Consider the following 6,643-nt stretch of genomic DNA (forward strand, 5'->3'; position numbering starts at 1 on the left):
TATAGTCCAGCAATTTTATTTTAAATTCACAAGCTTTCGGAGGCTTCCTCCTTCCTCACTTATGATGTCACTGTGTTAGTACATTCCAGAAGTCTCGAATGGTGCCAGCTCATCACTGGCAGGAGTAATTCCTGTTTACTGCAAGGCCAAGGTGTCACAATAATTTTCTGCTCCTGTGTCACACACATTAAACTTCAGTTAATTCTGCAAGGTAGTGGATTTCTAGGAGTGGTATACATCAGGTGTGTGTTCTGAGTGCTGCAGCAGATCAGAGTCTGAAGACTGGGAGTTTCCAGCAGCCAGGGTTTTCAGAGAACTGATAAAGAGTTATGAGAGGCAGGGAAAATGCTGGGCTGTCACATTTCCCACTTTCAGAGTCTGTGCCAGCAGACTGTGTACACACTGAGGCCTTTTCCACAGACAGTCTTTAAACAGCTTGAACACAATATGCAGAAACAGATGGCAGAAGCTAGGAAGACATGAGCAACTCTTAAAAGAATTTTTGGAGCAAAGATTAAGAAACCAGAACAACAGACCTGATGACAATGAAGAAGGTAAAAGAGAATCCGAGGGCCAGGATGGAGATGGCTTTTCTCTGTCCCTGGATGTCCAGCGATTCTCCCCAGAAGAACTGAAGGTGAAAGTACTTGGATGTCAGGAAAGTCCGGACGACAGGAAAATATGAGAAGAAAAGTGATGATGGGAGCGGCTGTTGCAGCTACAAATATGAAGAGTTCAGGAGAGAATTTCAGCTGTCAGAAGATGTCGCTGCTCAAGCACTTAACTGCTGTTTGTCACAGGACGGTTGGTTAAAGGTTCAAGCCCCACGCCTGGCACTGCCAGCTGTAAATGAACAAACCGTCCCCATCAACATCACCTCTGATATAACAGCTACTGTCCAGTCAAAAGCTGATACAGAGAAATAGGGACAAAATAATTGCAGCAGTGAAGTTGATGAGAGGAGCAGGAGAAATGGAAGGGGACAATTAGAACTGATTAAGTCCAAACTTGAGTCCTATTTCCACAGTCCTGAATCTGAGTAAATGCTGCACAAAAATCAACTTATGTATGGATAATAAAGAGATTCACTTTGCATATTCCTCGTAATTTGTTTTATTGTTCTGTATCTTAGAATATACGGTTTTATGTCTGCAGTAAATTGCTTCTCAAATCTTGGCACAAGGGGCCAAACAGAACAGAGTAACAGAAAGGAAAGACACAGAAATGACAAAGGAATCAGTTTTGATTCACTCATTATATTGCTAAATATTAGACTAAATACAACACAAAATAAGTTTACTCTGAGTCCCAACTTCTTATGTGTTGTATCACAAGAATTAGATTCCTTCAAATCATTCACTATATCTGGGAAATATATTCTCTTTATTTACTTATTGGATTTATGTGTATTTTAGAATATTTGTTAATAAAATTATATCCATAAAATGGTGAATTAGAGGTTGCACATTAGCTTCAGATTCTTGAATGTGCAGCAAAGAATGAGGGAAGATAAAATGTGTGTGACCATTCAGGCACATAAAAAAAATAGCAGTTCCTGTCTTTGGTTTACACATCTCAAGTGTCAGGCTTTGCTTCACAGAGATGGCCGATGGTTTTTTCAGTCAGTGGTTTTACATTCAGTAAGGGGCCACCAAAGGAGGCGGTCAATATGTGCACCAAGCATCAGGTGAGATATGAGCTGTCGGATAGAGGGACGTTGGGTGGACTGCAGCAAAAGATAACAGGAGAATGCAGTCATACAGAAACTGCTGCTCAGTCGGGGAGCTGAGCAGAGGCAGGTCCCAGGCCTGAGGGTGGAGCACGAGCTGAGGGCAGGCCAGGATGTGAAGCAGAACGTAGGTGGAACCCTGGAGGGGAAGCACCCCAGGGCAGTACAGGCTTGATGTATTACAGAAACAAATGCCTAGGAAAAATGTCTAATTTTCATAGCCACCCCGGCCATTTCAATTGGTTGGAGATTGTGACATGTTTCGTTGATTGGTACTTGAGTTTACTGATATGTCTCACTGATTGGTGCTTGCATTTACTGACTTGTCTCACTGATTGGTGCTTGCATTTACTGACTTGTCTCATTGATTGGTGCTTGCGTTTACTGACTTGTCTCACTGATTGGTGCTTGGGTTTACTGACCTGTCTCGTTGATTGGTGCTTGGTTTTACTGATGTGTCTCACTGATTGGTGCTTGGTTTTACTGACTTGTCTCGTTGATTGGTGCTTGGTTTTACTGACTTGTCTCACTGATTGGTGCTTGGGTTTACTGATGTGTCTCGTGGATTGGTGCTTGGGTTCACTCACACCATACACCTTTTTGGTTGACATTCCTTTCAATAAACATTGTCAGATCAATCAAATAAAACAAAATTAACAGGCAGACAGGGGTTCACTATTGGCACGGTATTCACTGCAGACTAAACTTCTATAAACAGATACACAGGTAATATATTAACTTAAAAGTGATCAGCTACTTTTTTTTTTGATTGAGCATCTCATGCAGCCATAAATGTAAACTATAATTCAAAATGTCTGAGAGCTGTGAAAGTGTTTGGTGCAATTGCAGTGTTGTTTATGTTGAGACCTATCATTTTCCAGCCAGTAGATGGGGTGCACGTGGGGCATTCATTCCACCAGTCAATTAGTGTGAACTTATGATTATGAAATAATAAATTACCATGCAATTTTCAAGGGGCATTGTTGTCACTCTAAAAGTTATCAGTATTGCCTTGTATCCCCATTACTACGCAATGTGATGGCATCATTCACACTGCGATGTTTGTGTGACTTCAAATTAAATGTGAGGATGACATTGGTCCTTTCCAGCAACATGCCAGCCCCAAGCAGTTGAAACCACTTCATCAGGATGGTAATGATTTTCCTTTCAGTCCATAAAGTGAGCTTAAAAGATACTGTAAATTATTATAATTGCCGTGTTTGCACAGTCCTGTTGCAGTATTTTTTTAAAAGTATACTTTTTTAAATGAAATGCTGCAAAATTAAATACAGTATATACTTTAAACCCAGCATAATGATCAGTTTGTAATTCCTGATAAAACAATGATCCAACTAAAATCACTGAATTTTGTATTTTTTTGTTTCTCTTTCCAGTTCAATTTATTTCTCTCTGCTCAGCCGAGACAGTGTAAGGAGAGCACTGGGAGCATGCGAAAGAGACCCAGAACAACAATAATGCCAAGATGAGCATATCGTCAGGAACAGGCCAAAGAAATGGCCACGGCTAGGAAGTGAGTCATTATCATGCTCTATGCTTTGTAATCAAGTCAACAGTGCCTAATTATTAGTTAGCCTGTTTATTGCTTAGTGTACATTAATCAGTTAGGTTCCACTGGAATAGCTAAAATTACTCAAGTTCTGAGACAAATTGCCTGCACCCCATCATACAGTAATTGCTCATACGGAAATAGAAGTCAATTTATAGTGAGCCAGCGTATCTTAAATATAATGAGGCTCGTCACTGCTATGGACACTTAGTACAGGCCAGAGAGGTCTTCGAAAGGAAATATGATTGAAAATCAAGTGGCAACAAAATGCTTGAGTTTATATAGAAAGACGACTTGCATTTATACAGCACTTTTCATGACCTCCGGACGTCCCAAAGCACTTTATAGCCAATGAACTACTTCTGAAGTGTAGTAACTGTTGGAATGTAGGAAACGGGGCAGCAATTTGTGCACAACACTTCACACAATGATTTACTGTTGAAGTACAGCGATGGTTGTGCAGGCAAATGTGGCAGCCATTCTAGATTAACAATAACTCACAAATAGCAACGACACGAGTGCTCAGTTAATTTGTTTTCTAGTGGTGTTTGTTGGGAGAGGAATGTTGACCAGGAGAACACCCGCCCTCGTCTTCAAATAGTGCCATAGGATCGTTAACATCCACCTGAACCAATGGAGCAGGCCGACACAAACTCATTTTAACGTCTTAATTAATATGTAACAATCTTCACAAAGATTGGACAAATTTCAGATTCAAACAGTTTGTCAACTCTACAGGCTAGTAGTAAGGCCTCAAATGTTTTAAAGGACATCTGGATTAAAGGGCATTCACCTTCATCAAGGAAATAGGAACAGCTCTGAATACCAGCAATTCCTTAAATAGTGTCTGTACCACAGGTGTGATTGCTCATTACGACTTCAACCCTAAAAGTGATAGATGGTAGCTGCCCATTGAATAAATGTACATGGTGCATCACTGATTCATTCTACCGAACCTATTTTCATTGGGGGATGGAGGGGAAAGAAAACGACATGAGATCCAGTTCTTTGAAATGTAGAAGTAAATTGGTTATTTCACGTAGACTGTGACCATAAACCAGACAAAAAAGTACAAAAGCCTCAGACAAAACTTCCCCTTCTCCTAGAGTAGTGCATAAATAGTCTCATTAAAAAAAACTTACAGCACATATCTATAAAAAAACAACCTAAGTGTCTGGTTAGCAATTTGTTTCTAAAGTTCTAAGAATATATGTCAAGTGCTCTACAGAAGACAGTGCTTCCAATAGTGCAGAAGCAAAATGAGTCATAGTGGAATATGGGTGCAAGGTTGCCTGGAGTTTCCCCTCCATTACCTTCAAGGGTCAGGGATATTTCTGGAAATTTTACCAGTAATTAAAAGCTTCCCTTAAGAGAGTAAGTGGATCACGTCAGTTCCATGGCAAAGCTAATTGTACATAAGTTGTAGAGGGAATAGGCCTGATGAAGCAAAAGGATTAGCATAGTACATTCTTCATTGGATCTCAGATGGAGTGAGGGACAACTAGACTTACCAGTCTATGAAATAATTTTTTTTTAAAAATGGTAAGTTTGAATGTAAACCTAGTTACATCTACAACCTCCAAATTATTGGTGAAATTCATGTTTGCAAAATGGATTTGTATCCAAAATAGAAATATTTCAAATGAAACCCAATATAATCAGTGTGTCAGGTGAGGCTCAGTGGTGGCACTCTCATCTCTGAGTCAGAAGGTTTTAGGTTCAAGTCCTACTTCAGAGACTTGAGCACAAAATCTGGGCTGACACTTCAGTGCAGTACTAAGGGAGTGCTGCACTGTCAGATGAGATGTTAAACTGAGGTCCCGTCTGCCTTCTCAGGTGGGTGTTAAAGATCCCACGGCACTATTCAAAGAGCAGTGGAGTTCACCCGATGTCCTGGCCGACATTTATCCCTCAACCAGTATCACTACACAACAGATTATCTGGCCATTTATCTCAGTTGTTTGTGGGATCTTGCAGAGTGCAAATTGGCTGCCACATTTCCTACATTACAACAGTGACTACACTTCAAAAATAATTCATTGGTTGTAAAGCACTTTGGGACATCCTGAAGTTGTGAAAGGTGCTATACAAGTCTTTTTTTTAATATATAGATACCAACGAGACACATGGACAGAAGTTTTAATTCATCAAAGGGAAAAGCAAATAACTCAAACTTGTAAGTCTGCCCATGAACTGAAAGTAGCTGTACATCTGAACCAGAGTTTTGATGCCAGCACTTTTTTTAAAAAAGCAATAGTAATTTATTCTTACACCCAATCATAGAATGTATGCCCTCCATCAACTTGAGTTCATCCAAAACTCTGCTGCCTGTATCCTAACACGCACCAAGTCCCGTTCACCCCTCTGTGAAGCACCTTGGGATATTTTACTATGTTAATGCCACTATATAAATGAAGGTGGTTGTTCTATCAATGCACAGGCCCCACCAACTTCCTTGATTTTTTTCTTCAGCTCTCCTACTGAAGAGCTTGGCCTTGACAAAGACTGGTTGCTTGGGTAGTCTTCCTTTGCCCAGGACTTCATAGTAACCAACATGCACAACATCAACAAGTGCTGGTCCTTCGGGTTTCTTGGCATAGTTTAGTCTGGTCTGTTCAACGACTAGCATTCACAGCTTATCCAGATTTATGGTCCGAGAACAACTGGTGGTTCTTTAGATGATAATGTTACTTTTCCCAAAGTAACCTGGGTGATATTTATAAAAGTTGATTCTATGATGATGCATACTACCAATATTGCCACCACCACGTGGGATGCTTCCTGATTTTGTCAATACAGCCACGACCATTGCAAACGTGCCCTCTCAGCTTCCTGGTTTTTACAATACTGCTATCACAGTGCATTAACACATAGACAGTTTGAATAAACTTCAGAATGAATCTCATCAATCCACTAGTTCAAGGGATTAAAAATACCCACATGACAAAGCTTAGTCACTAGATATCAAATTGTTTACCCCAGTACCAAACAGTGAAAGTAGATGCTGGTAATTTTAATATGAACAGTATATACACAAAGTACAAGTATCAACTTGCCTCTCACTCAAGTGGTTATTGGTTCAACCCCCACTATAGGACCTCAGCACATACTTTAGGCTGATACTTCAGTGCATCATTGGAGTGCTGCATTATCAGAGGTGCTGTCTTTCTGATGCGATGTTCAACTAAGACCCTCTCTGCCTGTTCAGATGAACATAAAAGATCCCATGGCAGTAATTGAAGAGCAGGGGAATTCTCCTGGTACCATGGCGAACATTTATCCCTAAATCAACTCTAAGAACAAATTAACTGGTAATTTCTCATTTGCTATCTGCGAGACCTTGCTGC

At 40.3% G+C, this 6,643-nt stretch overlaps 2 pseudogenes; one reads left to right on the forward strand and one right to left on the reverse strand.

The window, feature by feature from the left end:
• Positions 1-345: 345 nt before the first annotated feature.
• LOC137300134 (heat shock protein beta-11-like) lies at positions 346-1,040 on the forward strand (annotated as a pseudogene).
• A 4,659-nt stretch (positions 1,041-5,699) lies between these two features.
• Positions 5,700-6,160, reverse strand: LOC137300062 (large ribosomal subunit protein uL15-like; annotated as a pseudogene).
• Between the last annotated feature and the right edge of the window lie 483 nt (positions 6,161-6,643).

This window comes from Heptranchias perlo, chromosome 30 (genome assembly GCF_035084215.1).
Source record: "Heptranchias perlo isolate sHepPer1 chromosome 30, sHepPer1.hap1, whole genome shotgun sequence".
NCBI classification, from domain to species: domain Eukaryota; kingdom Metazoa; phylum Chordata; class Chondrichthyes; order Hexanchiformes; family Hexanchidae; genus Heptranchias; species Heptranchias perlo.